At 40.5% G+C, this 22916-nt stretch overlaps 1 protein-coding gene across 5 annotated transcripts in view; it reads right to left on the bottom strand.

The window, feature by feature from the left end:
* SIPA1L1 (signal induced proliferation associated 1 like 1) overlaps positions 1-22916 on the bottom strand; it is a 182368-nt gene that overhangs the window by 142708 nt on the left and 16744 nt on the right. For 4 of the 5 annotated variants that reach the window (XM_063117608.1, XM_063117614.1, XM_063117613.1 and 1 more), the window contains exon 2: positions 6546-6642. The exons of the other annotated variant lie outside the window; for it this stretch is intronic. The gene's annotated coding sequence lies outside the window, so the exon portion shown is untranslated. The remainder of the gene's footprint in view (positions 1-6545; positions 6643-22916) is intronic. 5 annotated transcript variants of the gene reach the window in all.

The following is a 22916-nucleotide window of genomic DNA, read 5'->3' as shown; positions in this document are numbered from 1 at the left end:
TATAACTAAGCCAGTAGAGTGCAACAAGTTACAACACATTTAGAATTACCTCACATTACTGACAGAACTGAACTTGGGCAGGCCATGAGGCACACCTATAGCATCACATTATTGGTTCAGTTACTCTGCTGGTCATCCTTAGAGCTTCCCATGCTTCCAAATGAATTAATTTCATTATGAGGGATTCAGCTTTACTGAGAGGCAGCTGAAGAAGAATGCTTCTTTTCATCCAGTAGGTTTCAAGGCAAACCCAAAGTCCTATACACATTTGCCTATTAATTGCTATTAATTAGGATTAACAGCAACTCAATAAGTGTTAAGCTTAGAAAAAAGGAGACATGATAGGGGTATAAAAAATTATGCATGGTGTGGAGAAAGTAGATGGGGAGACATTTTTCTCCCTCTTTCCTAATACTAGAATCTGTGGTTATTCCATGAGGCTGATTGGTGGGAGATTCAGGACAGATAAAAGAAAGTACTTCCTCACACAGTATATAGTTAAATAATGGAATTCACTTCCAGAAGAGGTAGTGATGGCCACCAATTTGGATGGCTTTAAATGGGATGAGACATGGAGGTTAAGTCTATCAATAGCTACTAGTTATGACAGCTATATGCTACCTCCAGTACTCAAAGCAGTTTGCCTACATTTAACAGTTGCAAGAGAACATGAGCAGGAGGATGTTATTGCACCAATGTCCTATTTGTGAATTTCCTACAGGCAGCCGTTTGGCTACTGTATGAACAGAATGCTGGATGAGATGACATTTTTGTGAACCACCCAGAGAGCTTCGGCAATTGGGCAGCATAAAAATGTAATTAATAAATAAATTAGTGTGATCCAGCATAGTTCTTATATTCCCAGACTTTGCTCTGATCCAGCATAGCTATTATGTTCCCAGACTTTTAAAAAGAATGCATAGCAATGTACTCCTCAAGACATAGACTTGGCCCCTATGGTGCTCCTCTAATCACATAAATGGAGGGGCAATTTCCATTAACTCCCACTCTGCCTGCAGCCCCCTGTCCTATATCCCACACTATTTCCAATGGTCCCCCAGTCCCAAGAAGAGACTGGGGAGCACAGGGAGCTACAAAGTGAATCACAAGGCAGGAACGCCCCATTCCACAAACATGAACTCTGTTCCACTCATGGAAGGGAAGTTAGAATCCAAGCCACAGACCGGGTTTCCATGATTACTGCAGCCCACTGCGACTTATTTAGGCCACAATAAGTTGCGACACATGCTGATGGCCATTTAGAATAGTCCGCTCCCGACAAGGAGTTGCCATGGGTTGTCATGTTATCTGAACCCCAGTAGCAAATAACCCATGGTTAACCCTCAAACAATTCCTGCTATCTAGGTTCAGATGACACAACAAACCATGGAAAGCCTCTGCTAGGAGATGAATAGTTAAAATGATCACTGGCATGTGCCACAACCCACTGTGGCTTAAATAAACACACAGTGGGCTGCAGTGATCGTGCAAACTGTCTCACAGAGTACAATCTTCCACCCTGTGCTCACAGAGCAGCTCTCACAAAATTCTGTGACAGTCCTCCTTTACTATCTGCTTCCATGCACTCTTTTTAGAGTACACAGTGATCCAGAAGGGAAGTACGAAGAATATACCCAGCTGAAGCATGAGCAGAGACATGCATAGAAGAGCCTGGGGAAGAGCCAGCAATGAGATGATGCCAGGGAGATTCAGGAGAGCTATGGCTGCTATTGAATGAGCATGCAGAGTCACAGCATGCTCAGAAAAGTGCATGTGAAAGTAATTTTCAGGGGTTGGCCAGGATTTTCATAAAAGCCTGTATGAGTCACTCCACAAGCACAGTGGGTACACTTTTGTACCCATAGTCAAGTAACTTACAAAATTCAGTATATAAAGACTAAAAAGAGAAGAAAAATAGATATTGGTACTTTACATGAGGTAAGTCGGGTAAAGCATAAAACATTAGTCTGAAAATAATCCAGAACATCACAATATTTTTCAAGTTAATTAAAGCTCCTACACAGTTCTTTTATGCAATGAGTGTATTTGTTATTTGTTGTACACAGTCCAAATGCCTTCCCTGAAGGGTGTCCTTCTGTTACAAGAATACTGCAATTTCCTGAGCACTCAACTCACAACCTTTTTTACCTGGGGAAATGTGATATTCCCCCTCCGCCCCATACACAAATAGTATCCTTTGTTATTGCAGGCGTATTTTTCCCATTGTATAAGCCAGGGATGTCAAACCTCATCCCCCTGGGCAAAATCCAACATGCCTAGGGTCCCAATTCAGTCCTCCAGGGTTCTCCAGATAACTCTGTGAGACCTTCCCTGGCCATCTCCTCTTTCCCCCAAATGCTAATGATTATACTATAAGCCTAGCATTGAAGTGTTGATCCAGATTCCACACCCCCACAGAGCAACAGGGAAAACCCTCCCAATTCCAAATCATACCAGCTGCAAAGTAAAGAAGACATTCTTCTCTATCGGATAGGATAGGATATTGCCTCAGGGTCAAGGTATTCAATGGCATACATGAAGTTTGCAGATACTTGCAAAATAACATGCTGGCTTGCATCTTTATATCAGACACCTATGTACTATTACTGAAGCACTTAGGGATAACTTACACGCATGCTATGTAATTAACCCTGTACATAATCCAAAAAATTACACAACTGAATGCTATAGTAGCCTGAAGATATTTGTGTTTTAAACACCTAAGCATTTGGAGAGATATCCTGTAAGTCACAGTCTATTTTAACCTCAGTGTAACCACTACTTGAACTAACTTGTTGAGACTAGAACGAAACAGATAAAAGGATCAGAATAATGTCGATCGAAAGCTTCAGCATCCATTCTGGAAAAAATAAAACTGATTCTGTCCTTTTATACAAGGTATGCGCATGTCTCTTAACTAAAAAGATCTTTACAAAGGCAGAAACTGACCCATTCTGAAAGTAAAGTAAGTTAAAGACCTATATATTTTAGATTGCAAGAGCAAACACAGACTGTTTGTGTTGATTAAAGCAGCTGCTTGTGTAATTGATGGCTGAGCACATAATAGGCTCAGGGATTTTATATAACTTGGAAAATTGGACATTGAGTAAAGATATAACCACATCAAGATCACAAGTTCCTGGCTAGTCTGATGAATAACATGCAATACTAACCCCATTTGCAGTGTTTTTGCAAACTGTGTATGCAAACAGTTAATTTTGTTCCATTTCCTTATGTTCAACATATTGCTTATCTATCCCAACCAGCACAGTGATTGTAAACCCAAATGATTAGCCAGTGCTGAATAAAATTTAGTTCTTTTTCTAGATTGGCCTTGAAATAGGGGTAAAATCCAGTAATGTCAGCAAGTCTCAATCTGTATTCATATTACTATTTACTTTAAGGGAAAGCTGCAGTACAGCATTAGAGCACATGCTTTGCACAGAGAATTTACCAGGTGCAATCCCTGGCTTCTTTTGGTAGGGCTGGAAAAAACCCCTGACTGAAACCCTTGACAGCTACTGCCAGTCAGTGTCAATAGTGGCCTAAATGGACCAATGGTCTGACTGTGTGGGCCAGTTTGTATGATCGCAGAGCGGTTAACTAGTCACTGTGGCATGTTAACCACACTGTGTGTGCCGGCTGTTTTGCATAATTACCCTCGCCCAGTGCAGCTTCTTGTGTCGTCCAAACAAAGCAAGAGTGGCTTGTTAGGGTGGCTAACAAAGAATTCATGGCCTGTTGTAGAGTGGTTTGTTAAGCACCCCAGCAAGTCACCTTCATCAGGTTCTGACAACATGACAAGCTACGGCTGGGACTTGGTTTGGCAACTCGGTGCCCAGGGGCTGCCAACCCACAATGATCCAAGCCAAGTCACTATAAGGCAGCTCCCTATGTCCTTACTGAGATTGCGTTGCACTTTAAAGTTCTGCTTATTTATGCATTATTTTATTACTACGTATATTCTTCCTTCCATTCAAGGAACCCAGGGCAGTGTACATGATTCTTCCCTTCCCCCATCCCACACAAGTACCCTGTGAGGTAGGGTAAGACTTCAAGAGGGTGCTTGGCCCAAGGTCACCCACTGAACTTCATGGCTGAGTATGGATCTCAACCTCAGTCTCCCCATTCTTGACACTGATTACTACACCACACTATTTACAAATGTTTTACTGAGAAATTAGAACAACAGTTTATAGATTTTTGTAAGTAAGCATACTGATAATAGTTTTCCGTTCCTAAACCATTATTATTAAATCAGAATTGTGACTGGCAATTTAAAGTAATCTTTTATTGAAAGCTTCTTTCACACACACACACACACACACACACACACACACACACACACAGAGTTCAAACATAACCAGTGTTCATCTAAGCAAGCACCCTTGCCTGAATCACTCTCTGATCTCTACAGAGATCAGAGCGAAGTGTATCATTTGCCCCTCCGTTCCAGATGCTCCAGACTCAGTAACTGCTTAGTAGCTCAAAGGGAACCTCAACTGCTCAGATTTAGTTAACGCTGACTATGTCTGACACCATCTCAGATTAGTTTATTCCTTTACCTATGAAGGATAACCAGCAATTTCTATTCAGAAACCAATGCCATAGGAAGACACCTAAAGCTGCCTGCTCTTAGGCGGTAGTTTTAGTTGAATAGGGACATCTATATATAGCAAGCATCGATATGAAAGAGAGCCAAGCAGCTATAGTTCTGGGTTAGGAAGAGTCACAAGTCTATACAGGTGTTGTATCTGAACCTGTAATCACTACACCACAAAGGCCAGAGCTCAGCAAGAATTTCTGCCTCCTCAATTGTTTAACAAGAGCAACAAAATGACTCCCCTATCCTGCCCTACATTATACTACTGAATAGAAGAAAGCTTGGGGTAACCAGAAGTGGATTTTTATGTTGAAGGAATGTGAATTCTGTTCAATTCTAGTATTCAAACAATTTTCTGAGATCAGAATTCTTTAATTTTAAATGCATGTCTTCTGCATCAGGGTCTGGTTGGTGGATCTCAGGATTCAAATAAAATACAAAGTAGATTCTGTCTTTAACCCCTGAGCTAAAAGACAGAAACTGCCCTTTAGGGTTTGTAGTATACTGGAAACATTCTATAGGAATGCCTGGAAACTTATTATATGTTTATATCGAGAAAATAAAAAGTTGATGATGGAATATTATAAGAAAAAATAGCATTGTTTTCAGCCATGTACATAAACTGAAGGTATTTAGGATGGGAGCATTGTGAGAATGAGGCCTGTCAACATTGTGTCTAATTTTATATTTTGTTTACCAGGACACAAAATAGCAAGTAAGATTTGAACTATATACATAATTAGGAAATTGAGAGTGTGTCCTGTAACCTAAAAATGCCCAAGTTAGTAAGATTTACATTTCTTGACTACACATAAAAGTACCCATCCAGTGCAATGATTAGAAGTTGTACCTCTTATTAGGAGATCAAACATGTAAAGGGCTCTTTTTCTACCACCATAACTCCTCTGCTATCAAGTGCTCTTGCTTCTAACCAATAGCCACCAGGCAGTAAGGAAGTGCTGTGCTCTTCAAGAGCAAATTATGCTTCTCTTCATCCAGAACTACTCTCAACTTGTAAAAGCAAGGAAATGCCAGAAGCCTTTCAGCTTGATGGTCACAAGCTCTGGAAGATAGGGTATTGCCCTTCCGGCACCTCAACTTTAAAGTTTTGTCATTAAAGTTTATCATAGTGAACTTTCAAAACACAGGTATCACTATAAGTGACTGAATATTCAAAGATGTCAAAATAAAATGTTTTATAAAAAATACATTCTTTTACATTGAATTATAGAAAAATCTACTTTTCAGCTTAGCACTATTTTTGCACTCCAACTGTAAGACTAAAAAGGCATCTTATAGAGAGACATTATTTCCAGAGCTCACAAAACATGCATATTTCAAACCAAATGCAATTATTCCTCAGGAACACTAGTATTTCTGCCCAAGTCACTTGTTCAACAGACTGACTGATTGTTGGGAATCCAACTCCCATCATACTCAGCCAACATGGCCAATGGTCAGGGATGATGGGGGTTGTAGTCCAACACCACCTAGAAGTGTTGGACTACAACACCTACCTCTGGGCCGTAACAACATACTATGAACTCGGCTTATAAAGTAGGTATGGATGATAAAGCACAAATCCCTTTGCTTAAAAAAAGAAGATAACTGACAAGTAGTAAAAACAATGCTGCTGTTAATGGTTTCCATAAAGTCATCACAAAAATGCTTTTAAAAAATTCTCTTTGTCACAATTTAGTCCTGATTATATCCAAGAGCAATTTTTTAAACCTTGCTAAGAATATTGCCCTGGCCTAGAAGCTCTGTCCACTGCCTCACCTCACTTGAAACACTGCCTCTTTTCTCACCTAGTTGAACAAAGAAAATTCAAAACTAGCCACAAAGACAAGCACTTTCTGCTGTTCAATCTACAACAACAAAAGACTACATAGAAAAACTAAGTTATTCAAATAATTTGCTGCTTCAAAGTTTACATTCTTACCTCATGTTTTATTCTCCTAATGACTCGTTAACATAACTTTAAAGTTGCTATCCTTTTTGATGGCATCCCTGTGCGATATAACCATGAAGTATTTCAACTGTAAAATAAGAAGATTGAGGGGGGGGGGGAGAAAAGTTTTTTATAAGTATATGTATATCAAATGTTTTGATTTGTAGTAAATTCCAAATGCAGTTGGAATCTACAGAATTCAGTTTTTCCAAGCATGACTGTATGTTCCAAAACCATGAATGCGTGATCGAACTTGTGTGCAACCCAATCCCCCAGTATTTAATCCTCTGAAACCAAGAGTTCAGTTGCACTTTCAGTTTAAGGAGTCATGAGTACACATTAAATGCATTGAACCAAATGCTTCCCCATGACTGAGAACACCCTATCTAAGGTAAACAGAAGTATAAGGGCTTCATTCATTTCCAAAAACCATGTGGATGGGGGAGTGCAATATTAGTGACCATTAATTCTATTGAAATTCAGTTGAACCTCAATAAATTTCTGTTTGTATAAACTGTATTATCATAAGGGGTCAGAGCCAGTATGTTTGTTAGAAAGGAAGCACCAGACCTTTATTATTATTATTATTATTATTATTATTATTATTATTATTATTATTATCATCTGTATCCCGCCTTTTGCCCAATGCTGGGCCTCAAGGCGGCCTTACTAAGTTTAAAACATACATTGAGGAGGTACGACCATAAACGTTTAAAACACACAACAAAATTATAAGACATTAACATAGATGGAGGGGCCAGATTATTCTCCAAAGGCCTGCTGGAACAAAAGGGTTTTAGCCTGCTTCCGAAAGCCCATCAAGGAGGGAGCCAGCCTAGCTTCCCCGGGAAGCAGCTCAAATCACATCAGAGGCGCTTGAAAAACCAGCCACCAACTTGCAATCACATTTGAGTAAATTAGTTCTTCATCTCACTGCCACAATCCTAAAAATCTGCACTCTAACAACCAATATTGCCATCAACAATAAAAGAAAATATGGTTCTTTCAACAGTCTTCCATTACACATCAGGCTATTCCCACAATAGGAATGCTTACAAATGGTCTCCCACACACTGTATTGTCAATATAGAGGTTGTAAATATGTGCACAAAAGCTACTAGCCCACCTACCCAGCCATACTTATTCTTATTTGCAGCACAGTGATGATTTTAAAAAGAACCAACTCACTCCCAGTTTAGAAAAGCTTTCTTGCTTGACCACCAAGAGGCAAATCTTGGCAAATGTTGTCCATGCATTTTACAAGCTTGCTTTTGAGAACAACATGTAACTGCAATAATTACATATGTATTCACACAACCCTTACAGTATACTCCCATCATTTTCTGTAATGTTAAAAGTATCCCCACCCCAGCACCACTATAAATATAAACATAAAGGCAGACAGGTAACTAAAACAGAAATTGCAGAAATATCTCTCAACTTTCCCATCTATTTCACTTGAGGAATGCAAAAATAAGACACTGAATAGTCCAGCATAACTTTAAAGTGTAAGTGTCTAACACGGTAAGAATGCAGCAGACAAGAAGTCTATAAGTTGCAAGGTATAATCATGAAATGTTCTTGAGAAAAATCTAGTTATTCAGTCGCACATATAAGACTCAATCCAGTTCACCACAGGCATAGCACCAACATGTGAGGGATCCCCACAGGGTGTAATGTAGCCTCTATTCTCCCCCTTTTGTTCCTACCATGGCACATGCATATGGGCACTCACAGTGTGACATGTCATTAGAGAGAATGGGAGGCTTGTGCTTGACTCCCAAATCCAGGCCTCTTCCATGTCCACTCAGTCAATTATGTTATTTTATGAAGTGGAAGGCTGGATGGGGATACGGGAGGTCCATATAGGATTCGTGTTCACTGTAATGATCAAAAACAGAAGAGAAAACATTCTCAGGTGCCTGAACAAACTTTTATTATGCTGTTCATTATAATGCCCCAACATGTTAAAGGCCCATATAAGCATGTCATGGTGTGAGCGAACAAGACTCTCTTATACCTTAAAGGGATCTGTGTAAGTGTGTCCATTTGCATGTACTGGCCTCACAGTGAACTAGATTCAAATTAAAGTGCATCTTAAACACCAATGTGTTAACACTTTGGCATTTGAATAATGAATAAAGGTTTATTTACATACACAGAAAATATTTTTACTTTCTCTAAGGAAAGTTTGGTTTAGACAGATAAATCATTCAGGGAGCAATCCTATGCATGTTTAGAATTTAAAAAGTCCTACAACCTAGCATTCCTCAGCCCTTAAACTTGCATAGGATTGCATCCTTGGTTGCTTTGCAGTGAAGGGATTAATTTTGATACAAAGATCACAGCAGGAAAAGATGGACTGTATAGGAAACAGTGATAGTGTTACAACACTACCACTGATTGAGTGGGAAATGGGCAGAAACACATGAATGTAAGTGTTCAAGACAGCAACAAAGAATTTATTAAAGACAAGTCAAAAGGTGGGAAATAAATGTCTATAAAACCAGAAATGAACATCTCCATGAAAATGGAAATAGCAGTTTGTAGATTGTTCAAAAGTTTTTCTCTCTTAAGATCAGTTCTACTCATCACTTAAGTACAACACCCCCCAAATTTGGGGGAGGGAGGAATCAAGTATTCAGGATCATTATTCTACTGAAATGAAACTAGATAGCAATCATCTTGTCATGATTTTTTTCTGAAGATCGGCCACTGACAGACCAGAGTGACAGGAGCCACCAGTTCTTACACAATGAAATATTTTGTAGGGATGGGCAAGCAGTCACCCCAAAAATGCACTGCGTCCTTTGAGCATTAAAGTTGAATACTCAAAAATTCTTGAAGGGGTTCTCCAAGCATTCGATTGAATGCTTGGAGGGCACAATAAGCCTTCTCCCACTATAACGTCTCTCACTGAGCCTTCTGCCAGGAACCTTGCAGACTTTCTGAAACTGTGATAGAGAATAAGACATTAGATTTGATTGTGGGCTCTCAATCAAAAGGCAACTCCCCCAACCACATAGGGGCAAAAGATGATACTCTAGGAGCAATCGTATTGCTGCAAGAAGACGAAAAGCAGCTGGGAATTGTTCTGCATTGAAAATTTCCTGTTTCTTCCTTCCTTCAACCAGCTCTAATCCCTTGATGAAAATCCTTATTCCAGTAGGTGTGAGAAAGGATGCAAATAAGGAAGACTTTCACATCTCAACACTTGGCTAACAGCAGCCAGAAGGAGGAAACACTCAGTTCTTTACCTTCACTTTTTGAGCCCAAAGTCAACATTACTTCCCTAGATTCTTCTCCAATCCTACACAGCAGGGGTCCCAACCTTTCCAGGGCAGTGGGCATATTTGGAATTTTGAAATAGTGTTGTGGGCGCTATCACAAAATAGCTACCATGTCCAGAAGGCAAGCTGTTGAAGCTAGAAGAAAAGTAACAGGGCACAGATAGGATCTGAGTTCAAGAACACAAATACACTTTTGAACCCCCAGTTTTCTACTTTAACACCCATTTCACAGAAGTCAAACTGATACGGCTCGGAGACAAGTTACTTTGCCAAAAAGCAGAGTAACAGGCAAAGGTGAGGTATAAGCCCTAAATACCAAATCATATTTTTGCCCCCACAAAGCACAACAAAATACCAATTTCACAGACAGCAAACTAGTAATGCTCAGAGAATCACACACACATATACAGAACACAGGAAAACTAGATATGGAAGGCTGAATAAATTTAGACAAAAAGACTTTGGTTCTAGAGGTTTGGAGAGGTCAGTTCACACAACATGGCAGCACATGGATTGACATGCACAAGCAGGGAAGAAGAATATGCTACCTGCAGTATGCCTGCTACTTCTGAGTTTCCATGGCTTGTTGTTGGGTTAACTGGTGAGTCGTTTAGTCCTTAAACAACCCAGCACTCTTGGTTCGGACAACACTCTAAGAAACCTATGACAGATTGCTAAGTAACCTATCATAGATTGCTAAGAAAATACAAAAGAAGTGGGCATGCTGCAGGCAGCATAACTGTTCTCTCCCACTCATGCACATCAGACCATGAGTTGTTTAGACCATGGGATGTCATGCTGTGCGAACCAGGTCAATCACTTTGAAGTATGTTTTGAAAGTCCGGCTAAATCCCTCTTATGCTGTATTAAACTGAATCCAGCAATCCTGAGCTGCAACTCTTAAAACAAAAGTATGCTTTAGGAGTAGAAATGTAAGCGAGTGCAATTTGCAGTAGTGGTCAGATATTTAAACTATTTTAAAAGTGTTACTGTACAACATTCTTTGAATTCTTTTCCTTAATCTTCTAAATGTAAGTCATCGAGGTAGAAAAATAGTGACTTTGCCAGACTCATCATCCAAGCCTAAGACATAAATACAGAGTGGCCCAAAATTAGGTATACAGTATAGTTTATTTGCATTTTATTACATTGTTTATTACATTTACATTTGTTTAACACTGTTTAATCTCGTAACAGCTTGAAATGTATTCCATCAATGTTGCAACATTCCTCGAACCTGTCCAGAACACTGTGACACACAGTACGACACAAATTCTGGTCTGCATCGATGTCCATAAATGCTTCCGAGATGAACTCCTTTAATTTGTTCACTGTCTGGGGATTTGTCTCAAAAACCTTTATTCTTTACTACGCCCCCCAAAAAGAAGTCCATTGGTGTTAAGTCGGGTGAACGTGGCGGCCATTCAATGCTGCCATATTGTCTGATCCAATGCTGTGGGAAGGTGTTGTCAAGATAGTCCCTTAATGCAAAAGCATAATGAGGAGGTGCCCCATCTTGTTGGAAGAACAGTTCAGCAAAGTTAGCCTTGATTCTGAGTTGTGGCACTGCCACATTGCATAACATTTTTAGGTAATTGTTACTATCCACAGTTGTATCGAAGAAAACCAGTCCTACAACACCTTCACTGGACAGTGCACCCCACACTGTGACACCTGGCTGGTTCAGTTGAGATAGTCAAATGAGGATTTCCATCTGCCCATTATGCCTGACAACTTGAAAGAAGCCTCATCTGACCAGATGATCTTATCAAGAAGGTCTGGTTCGTTAGAGATATGGTTACGCATCATCTCGCAGAATTGCAAACGACGGTCTGGGTTGTCCTCCAGAAGACCATGTAACAGTCTTGGATGGTATGGCTTCAATTTCAATTTACGCATTAAGCGTTGCAAGGACATTCTAGGTATGGATAGCTGCTTAGACGCACGTTGTGTGGACTTTTTCGGACTGTTCACAAATGTCAGAGCGACTCTCATCTCATTTTCTTCTGTCAGAGACGTCCTAGGACGTCCAGATTTTGGTGCATTAGCCACTGCATCTGTTGCTTCAAATTTATCTCTAAGACGATAAATTGTCAGATGTGTTGGTGGAGGAGTGTCAGATGCTTCTTGCCATGCTGTGCGCACCCGCTCGGCATTTTCAGTCTTTCAGTACTGCTTTAGAATCCACTTTCTTTGTTCTTGACTCAAGTTCACTGCTATCATTCACAATATCAGTAAAAAAAAAAAAAAACTAAAAAACTAAACAACTGTATACCTATTTTTGGGCTTCACTCTCCACACCTCTCACTCTTCCCAACTGTCATTCTGACTCCACCCACACATCTTCTACTCACACATTCTCTCCCCCTCCCATCAACATTCTAAACAACTGTATACTTACTTTTGGGCCACCTGGTACATATGGGCGAACACAATTTTCCGAAGTCTCATCCACTTTTACCTCAAAGGCTGATTTAGCACATTTTGAAACAACTCTGTTCTCTAAACCAAAACACAGGGCACATTGAGCTTTGAAATATGATAGATGAAGCATAACTTTTTAATATAATTTCTTTACCTTTTCAATGTACCAAGTGCTTCACCGTAGTATATAAGAAGGTTCACGCATTAACAGAAATTACTGTGCGCTACTGTGAGCAAGCTGGCATGCTAGTGCACGTGGCTCATTTGTTCTTGCTGGCTCTGCCTGCCAGTGGGAATGGCTACACAACCCAGGGATTCTCTGTGCCTGGTGTGTTTTGTGTTATGTCCAAATCAGGAATACTGGTTTGTCTCTTTCCCTGACAAGCCGAATTTGTAACCTTTGTGAGGTCTTCATATCTGGAGGGCATCAGGTTTGGGAAGACTGGTCTAAGATTATGCCCCAAGGTAGGAAAATTTAGTTGCAAACCAATCTATTTTCATTGTTACAGCAACTAAATGTTGTTTAGGAAGTACATGGATTTCAGAATGGGCAACTTGAGGTACACCAAGGATTTAAAAGCTCTTTTGTCTTAGTGGTTTAAAATCAATTCAGTCTTACGTTTGTAAAGATTTTCATGAAAGACTGTGGGTAATGCCTGTTGAAAGCTCAGAGAGAGAAGATTGTCATCACAAATTGCAGAATTAAGCAAAATAAGGTAAATTATGTGAGTGTGCTCAATTTGCATAATTTATACCAGCGACAGAAATCTTACTTGGCACAGAAATTTTGCTCAGAGTACACACAGCTCCAAAAACAAATCATACCTAATTTAACTAGTTCTTTGTTGTTTTGTTTCTCCTGTTTCCTTCTCTCCTTCCACAGAAAGCATATACAGAATTTCTAGAACAAATTCAACTTGTTGTCCAGTTAAATCTAGCACTCAAAAAAAAGCTAAATAGACAGGTCGTTTTAAAAACAGCAGTTTACAAATAGAAAATCTTTATCACCATTCTTTCCGAATCCTAAACATTTCAGCTTATATTTCCAGCTCTTTTCTTCCACAAACAAGTATTGGCAGATTCTGCAAGATGTCAGAAATCAGGCAGATATTTTAGCAGTGCTTCAATTGATCAGGAAATCTCACATCACATTTTAGAACAGCTTTATCTACACCCTCGGTGAAATGCCTGCAAAATCCATAATTCTACTGCAATACTTCAGTTTCCGAGATAAAAAAATCTAGACCAACTTTTAAAGAAAAAAATCCAACAAAGTTGAGTAGTCTAGGTTCTTCTTGAGGTTCTATTGCAGAATTTGTGATTTCTAAAAATATGCATTCATGCCAAATTCTATACCTCTTTTCTTGCAATATTCAATGTCTTTACATTCTTTTACACACTCGCACAATCTAAAATACTATCAGATATGAGCAATATAAAAAGAGCCATGCTGGATCAGACCAAGGGTCCATCTAGTCAAGCATTCTGTTCAGACAGTGGCCAACTGGCTGCCTGTGAGTGTGAGAAACTTACAAGTAGGACGTGTATGCAATAGCAACCTCCCACTCATGTTCCCCAGCAGCTGGTATACATTCACATACTACTTTGGGTACAGGAGGTAGCATATAATTATCATAACGAGGAGCCATTGACAGCCTTTTCCTCCATGAATTTGTCTAATCCTCTTTTAAAGCCATCCAAATTGAAGGCCATCACTATGACTTATGGTAGGGAGTTCCATAGTTTAACTATACACTGTTAAGAACTTCCTTGTATCTGTCCTGAATCTCCCACCAATCTGCTTCACAAGATGATCCTGGATTCTAGTATTATGAGAGGGAGAAAAATGTCACCCTATCCACTTTTCCCATAGCACACATACCTTTATACAACTCTATCATGGGCCCCTTACAGATCTTTTTTCCTAAGTTAACCGTCTCAGGCATTGTAACCTTTCCTCATAGAGGAATTGCTCCAGCCCCGCAATAATTTTCCAACTCTACACGATCTTTTTTAAGGTACGGTGACCAGAACTGTACACAGTATTCTAAGTGTGGTGACACCATAGATTTGTACAAGGGCAGTGTGACAGTGCCAGTTTTATTTTCAATTCCTTTTCTAATTATGCCTAACATGGAGTTTGTCTTTTTCAGACAACGTACATACAACTCAAGACTCTTTCTTGGTCAGTCACTGCTGCTCAAATTCCTAGCAGTGCATCAACATATACATGAAGTTGGGGTTTTCCCCCCCAATATGCATCACTTTACACTTGCTTACTTTGAACCGCATGTGTCATTTTGATGCCCATTCTCCTAGCTTGGAGAGATTCTTTTGGAACTCTTCACGATCCCTTGTTTTAACCAACCTAAATAATTGGTGCCTTCTTAGACTTCATGCTATCTTTTCCTGACCAGTTGTATTCTAGCTGAGCTTCTATTATTGTGGCTTTGAGTAATCTCCAGGCTTTTGTAGTGATTTAACCCTCTTGACACCGTTCAACTTCCTTCTTACCAGTTCCCTCAATTTAGAGAAGCCTGTGCACCAGCATCTTCTTTTGGGAAACAAATATGCAAGAAGGGACCAACATTTACCACCACCAGACCTTTTTGTTGGGGAAGACCTCCTTCTGATTATGAACCTATGCTGTTCTATTCCACTGCAGTTTTGCTGCCATGCTCCATATATAAATCTTTGAATGGCTGTCAGTGCTTCCATATTTTACACCTGTCTGGGAAAGCCGCCAAATGGCTTGACAAAGAAGGATAAGACCAGCCGGTAGCTAGGCAATGAAGGTGTTTATTTACAGAAGCTAAACAGTGCAGGGAAAGGAGGGGAAAACGGGGGTTTGACTGCAAAAGTCAAGGAACAGGAACAGTTCAAGGAGCAGGCTTGTAGAGTAGTCAATGTCCAGTCCAAAGTCAAGGGAGCGTGGCAAAGAGGAGATTCGATAATGCAGTCCAAGTTCAAACACAGCCAACAATCAGCAACAAACCAGTAACACAGTCCAGAGTCAGGGGCAACAACAGGCAAGACGTATTCACAAACCAGTCCAAGGTCGAAGCAGGAATCCAGAGTAGGCAGACGTGGTCACGGGGTCCGGGAATCAAGACAGGAATCAGAATCCAGGCGTTCAGGAACAAGGCACGAGGTCACAAGATCCAAGAGCAAAGGCTTCCGCCAGAATGCTCAGTCAGAGTCCTGAGTCATGGTCTCTCAGCTGATCCCTAATTGCCTGGCGTTTCTGGTGGAGGCGGCGAGACTGGCGTCTGGTTGCCTTCTCCGCCCGCAACTGGCTGAAACCAGGCTTCTCCGCCTCCTCCTCAGACCTCTGCGGCTCCTCCGTAGTCTTTGCTGGCATCAGGCCCTCAGAGCTAGCAGAGGTCCTAGCTGGCCTTGGCTCTTCTCCCTGAGGCTCTGCCACAGTCTCTGCCAGTCCAGCCTCCTCACTACCTGAGCTGGGCTTCTCGGTACTAGGTCCAGCCTCTGCCACCTCCTCCTCATCTCCTGACTCCATCTCTATGCAGGGCATGACAACACCCACTTGTGAACTTCCAGCAGGCTTTAAATCTGGTACCGATGTATTCACTCTCAAGGCACAAACACACGACATATCTCCACAACAGCGTTCTTAAACATGGTGCTCTCCAGATGTTGGGGCCCTAAATTCCCATCAGCCCTAACCAGCATGGCCTGTATTCAGGGCTCATGGGAGTGGAACTCCAAAATACCTGGAGGTACCAAGTTCAGGAAGGCTGCTCTACAAGATAAAAAGCTATCAAATATAATAGCTTTTGGAAATCTTGGCTACAAGAAGTCTTGGCTGACAGTGTGCGTACGGGCATGTAAATATGGGCATGCGTAAGACAAGGGGGAAAGGAATATTCTTTCCCAAAGTCAAAAACAAAAACAGCCAGCAAAAACTTTTTTGATTGGGAGGAGGGGTGTTATTGTATGAATATGCAAATCAAAACAACAGATAAATCATCATGTTTTAATCAATTAGCAGTGCAATCCTATGCATGTTTACTTAAATGCAAGTCCCATTGAATTAAATGAGATCCACTCCCATGAAAGGTACAGGACTGCAGCCTAAGCCAATTTGTTTCTTTAATTAGGATGCAGCACTAACTTAAAACAACGATATGGTATTGGCTTCCAGGAATTTGTGGGAATTCTCCAGTTCGAGCTTTAGGATTGCTTTCTAAACTCATGACTAATGCAGATTTGGAATAAGCTTTCTTGGACCCAAGAGAGTTCATTGGTAGCCAAGAGAGATTTCAAGAAAAATACCCCAATAGAAGGAAAATATGAAAAAAAAACCAGATTGTACTATTTAAAGAGAACTATATATAGCAGTTGCTGAAAATTAATTGCTATAAGGAACAGAGGACCATATTCTATCAATTCACATGGTGTGTCAGACCAGAAGTACCAGAGCACAGGATTCATACAGAAATGCTAGAAAAATTCCACTGAATCTTCTCTCAGCCTACACAGCTGTATTATTTGAGAAATAATTTGAGAGCATTCCAGGAATAGCAATTTCAACTTATAACATGATGTACAACATTACTTTCCTTTTCTCTTGCTGTTTTTGCATTATGGCCATTTAAAACACCAGTGTAAAGACTTGAGTCATTGTGACTTCAAAGACCACTTTTTGAAAGAAGCACTATCTGTATACTAATAGCAACAACTTTGTGGAGCCCCTTAAAATGAAGGTACACAGACATTTTGGAAGCACTGAAAGTCTATTTGGGGTGACTTTTAGTGGTGGCCATTGAATTCAAGACCATCTGAGCAATGATCCCTTCAACTACATCTTTGCCATACAAAAGGTGGGTTTATTATAGGGTACAGACAATGAATTGGTTCACACAATCACTGTGGGTTATTTGAGGGCTATTTTCCCCTCCAACAAGCCATGCTGCCTAGATTCTGTTGACACAAGAGGTATGGTGGAATTTTGACTGGGAATCCCATCTGGCCTCAGCCCGGCAATACTAACAGTGGGCCCAATTGCAGGGCTGCCATAAGCTACTCTCTCTTTCTCTCTCTCCATCCTCCTCCTCCTACCTGAAATAGGGGTATAACAGTGAACTACAATGCACAGTTTTCTTATACTACACTCCCAGCTCACCATGGGAGGATAAAAGGATTCGAAAATATTTCAGGGTTGCCATAGGCCAACATTGCAGGGTTGTTTTAAATTACTCAGAGCCTGAGCTGCAGAACTGTGTGAACCACACTGCAAGACAGTCATAAGGAATTCTTCCCAACTGCTGGCCATTCCAAAACGGACGGAATGTTGCCACGAAGAACCTCGGTGGAAGGCCTTCTCTGTAGTGGCACCCACGCTCTGGAGCCCCTCCCTCGTTTGGTTCAGGAGGCAGAAAATGTAATAGCTTTTAAACACCTCCTAAAAACATACCTCCTCACACAGGCTTTCCCTGGACTGTAATTTATCTGATTTTATATTGTACTTTTACCTTTTCATTTATTGTATACTTATTGTATTTTTATAGTTTTGTGCACTGCCTGGAGAGCCTCAGCTATCGGACAGTAAATATATGTAATAAATAAATAAATAAATAAATAAATCAAAGCCCCTTCCTATCTTAGGTCCAATACCTAAAAGACTGTCTCTTCCCGTACCAACCTGCCCACTCTCCAAATCTATCAGGCCTGAGTGATTCAAATACATTGGAAAGGCAGGTTATATTTTTCAAAATAAATGGGGAGAATTTGCATTACTAGGGCTACTTTTTTCTTTTCTTTTTTTTCTAAAAAGATGCTTCACAATAAATAAGAACTAAGTTGGATAAAGCAGGAAATCTCTTTACTACTGCCACTGCAGGGGGTGGGGTGGGAGTGGACACACTGGTGCCCAATGCTACATTAAAATCTTGAATTTCTCCATTGATTTCTGTGCAGCTCTCTTGAGAACATTTAAAAATAGCTGCTCAGTGTGTCCTAGGAAATTACCTACCCGAACGAGATGTTTTTTCTCAGTACTATATGCCTTTTCCTCCATCCTCTTTTACTTGGTTCACTTGGAGGAGGAAAGAGAAGAGGGAAAATGGAGCAAAATGCAATTGAGTAAAATACCATGGAGATAACTGCCCACTTTCAACTCTCCTTCCAGTCCCATGAATGCTTCTTGCCTTCTGTCTCAGCTGGCCTCTCCTGCCCACCTGCCATCTCATCAGTACAGTAGCACTAGAAGACTCCCGGGGGGGGGGGGGCACACCCATGCCCTCCCCATCATAAGCCACTTCCAGCCAACCTATTCTATTATGCCCTTATGATTTTTTTCCCAACTTACTCACCTTCCATGGCTACTGAAAATACTCAGTCTTCATTGGGCTGATTTGGGGCATTTGCTCACCTTAGGGTGTTTTTTCTCAAGATTTCTTTTACTTCTATAAACCTTGGGGATCCGTCAAGACTGCTGACACCTCCTACTTGTGTACGAATGGTACCACTTTGACTAAATAGGGATCAGCACTCACCACATGAGCTTTGCAAACAGAGAGAATCAGAGTAGTTCTTCGGTTCAACCACTATATCATGAAAACTCTTCCTTACATCATTAACCAGCTGTGGATATATTTACTGTTCATTCCTAGCCATTAAGAACTGAATGGCTAGTAATTAGGATTTTCAAGACTTTTTCACTAACAAATGGATCATCTAATAGTTTTTTTGGAAACTGTCAAAATAATTTGGATAATAAAAAGAAGCCAGACTTGAGAACAGAAAGGGCAAGGAGGGGATAGGTTTATGATGTTAGTATACCACTGAGACTACTCAGGTTTCTCAAATGCACATGTGCATATTTTTGTTAGTGGAAGTGAAATCACAAACAAACCAGGCTAAGTTTCCTACAAAAACAAAACTCAAAACAGACGTGATTTTGCTGGATATACCACGTTACCGTAAAGATCTCAAAATGCTTAAGATATACCAAATGAAGTATTTTCAGCAATATGTGATTACATGTTAGCTATCATGCTGGTGATCAATGGGATCTCAGTTAGACAGACTGTATAATGCTGAAGAATTTTTAAACAGCAGCAACAGAACCCACCCTTCATATTTTCAACATATTTTTCACAAACTATAACACACGTTTTCTATACCTATGTTTCCACCAACACATAGAAAGACGGCCCTAATCATATGAATTATACCACCACCTTCATGCAGTGTATGCATACAAAAATCTGATTTTTGTCCTCCATTTGTAAGACTGAACTCATCAATAGGCAACCATATACTCAGATTTATTTATTGGGTTTTTTTCTAGGCAAGTATACTTTTGTAAGCCGCCAGGAGAACCTTTTTTGGCTGAATGGCGGCATAAAAATCCTTAAATAAATAAATAAATAAATAAGTATACACAACTCAACATACAAAAATAATATGGACAAATATATTTTTTCTTCTTCATTTGCAGCAGATAAATCTAGGGTCCCAGAAAGACAAAGTCAGTCTTACCAAGACACTTACACAAGTCTAATGAGTGAACAAAGAATGGTGGTACTCCTATCATAACAGAAAGAGTAGCTATCTGATGAAATCTGGAGCAAATATTCACATGCTGGGTCATATCAGTGTTGTATTTAACAACTTGCCTGGTAGCCATAGGCAACCAGGAATTCCATGTAAGCAAGTGAGCAGGCTGGTGTGAGAGGCACAGATCTCTGCCAGTCTGTTTGGGTTGCGAGCCTAATCACAGAAGGGAAGTCCCTTCGTCCACGACCAACAGAAACGAAGCAGCTGAATGAAGGAGGACAGATAGTTCCCCCATAAGAAGAGCCCTGCTGGATCAGACCAAGGGTCCATCTAGTCCAGCTCTCTGTTCACAGTGGCAAACCAGCTGTCGATCAGGGCACGCAGGACATGGGTGCAACAGCACCCTCTTGCCCATGTTCCCCAACAACTGGTGTATATAAGCTCACTGCCTCTGAGACTGGAGACAATACTTAGCTCTCAGGACTAGTAGCTATTGATAGCCTCCTCCAGGAATTTATCCAACCCCCTTTGAAAGCCATCCAAGTTGGTGGCCATCACCATATCTTGTAATAGTATAGTTTAACAATAGTTAAACTAGTTTAACAAAGAAGTACTTCCTTTTATCTGTCCTGTATCTCCCACCAATCAGCTTCATGGGATGACCCCTTTGGGATCTAGTATTATGGGAGAGGGAGATAAATGTCTTCCTACCTACATTCTCCACAAAATGCATAATTTTGTACACCTCTATCAAGTCTCCCCTTAGCCTCCTTTTCCCCCCAAGCTGAACAATCCCAGCTGTTGTAACCTTCCCTCATAGGGGAGATGCTCAAGTCCTTTAATCATTTTAGTTGCCCTTTTCTGCACTCTTTCTGCCCTCCTTCTCCAGTATGCTTGATAGATGGCAATTTCTTTTTCCTAGTCTAATAGATTAGTAGCTTGCATTTCTATGCTAGCAGTGGAGGAGGGCTGCTAGCCTGTTATTATTTATTTATTACAATTATTTACAGGCTGCCTTTCAGGATACAAATCCTAGCAACGGGGCTTAAAAGTAACATAAAAATAAGAACGTAACAATAAACAGCAAACAAATTTAAAAATAAACATTTTAAAATAAATAATCAGCATCCTTCCCACAGGATAGTTGGTAGAATATGGTCCTGGGGGCAGGGGGAATCCAGGTGGTACAGGAGCAAGTGTCTGGTATCATCCACATCTTCCCCTCTCTCCTGGAATCCTCCCCCACAGGGTTGTTGGTGGCAGATGGCCCTGAGATTTTGGGGGTGGGGTGGGTGGGAGAGAATCCAACTTTTCCATGGAATTCTTCCTATAGAGCAGTTGGTGGCAAATGGCCAGTTTTGGCGGGGAGTAGCCTAGTAACTTTTGTTGGCTTATTTACAAGGAACGATTCATATAGCTGATCATCAGGAGTAGGCAACCTGATGCCCTCCAGATGTTCTGGACTGTGGGCAGGGATTATAGGAGTTAGCCCCAAACATCTGGAGGGCACCACTCATGATAAATGTAATAAACACAATCAAAATTGCAGTACTGCCAGTACCAGCAAAAAAAAAAAGTGAATGTAGCTGAATGATGAACAATGAGCTCTTCTAATCTCTCATCAAATCTCTGTGCTCTTTGTGGAATTCGGCTGAAAGCCCTGGCTGTCCTTAAATCTGACACCATGTGTTGACAGTAATTCTCCTGGTCTGTATTTCTGTATCAGAGCTTGTTAGCCTCAGTATTTGCTTTATAAACACTGAGTGCTAAGGCTTTTAGTGGGTTTGGTCACTGTTAATATGTTGCTAAACAACTAGGATGAGGACAAAGCCCCCCCAAAATTCAGAAGAAACCACATACAAGAGGAGCTGAAGAGTTCCTTACAAGCCAGAATGAAGAGCTGGCTTGTAAGGAAAAGTTTTATCGTGCCTGCTGAAATCTTCTTTGGCTTGTGAGATCAGCTGACCATCTTCATGCTGTGAGGTCAGCTGACAGCAGTCTAGAGGGCACCCTTGATTCACAGAGTCTAATCTGTCTGGCTGATTGAGGAACCAGAGCACTAGTTCTGCTGGAGGTCCCAGTTTGAGACCTCTCCTAGTGCCTTGCAGCAGCAAGGTATTTTCCCTGACTTTGCATTATGGAGGCACCTGTCTTTGGCATATGCTGATCACACCTCTAGGGCATGTTCACTGTAAGTACAACGTTTTGTCTGACATCCAAGATCAGCCAAAATTTATGAACCCTTGCGTCTAGGGCTTTAAAACGGTATCGACAAGCACTCTAAGCAATCCAACAGATGGAAGAGCACAGTTCATTGGTTTATAAAGCTGAGGGGTTACCGTATGGTACCCCTCTCATCACCATGAAGTTCTGTGGACGTAGTGTCAGCAGCTTTCTCCAAGAATTCTTGGATTTCTCAACTATTCAGTATGTGCAGAAGAGAATCAGCTGGCAGACATTTATACTAAGAAACTGAATACAATTCTAAGTTTATGTAACAGAATGCCTTTCTGGACCAAGCCTTATTCAGGCACACAGCTACAATAAATTCTTGGAAATCCAGGTCAAACCATACAGGCATCAAAGCCTGCCTAAATCTTTCTCAAACACATGAGTATAACCGACCCCACACATACACTTTTAAACAGAGTCAAAGTAAGCTAATAACAAAATGTGTTATAAAGTGTTAATATGAAAGGCATCATTCTGGAACATCTTTTCCAAGACAATCTATCTGATCTACATGACAAGCTAGAAGACTATGTCACAAGTATACAGGTCTCTAACTTTTGAAAGTTGGCAGCCTATCACAGTAAATAAAAACAACGTTTAAATAGGGTATGAATAATGAATGTGTTCGGAAAGCAACTAGAGTATTTAGAGTAGTAAACTAATTTGCACTGTTCTGACTGTTCCAACAAAATCAATAGCAGAAAGCATCAAACAAACAAAAGCTTCAAGTGCAATTACAGCAATATAAATATTGATGCACAAAATGCAACACATTTATCCACATTCATCAGACTTTATTTGGGCATCCTTCATGATGCACACCATAAGAACTTCCTGATGCTAATACATCAAATACTCCATTGCTTTCTATTTTTTTATTAAACTATAGAAGGGT

The sequence above is a fragment of the Elgaria multicarinata genome, chromosome 2 (assembly GCF_023053635.1).
Source record: "Elgaria multicarinata webbii isolate HBS135686 ecotype San Diego chromosome 2, rElgMul1.1.pri, whole genome shotgun sequence".
NCBI classification, from domain to species: domain Eukaryota; kingdom Metazoa; phylum Chordata; class Lepidosauria; order Squamata; family Anguidae; genus Elgaria; species Elgaria multicarinata.
The sequence above is the reverse complement of the archived record's forward strand: the minus strand, read 5'-3'. Positions and strand labels throughout refer to the sequence as shown.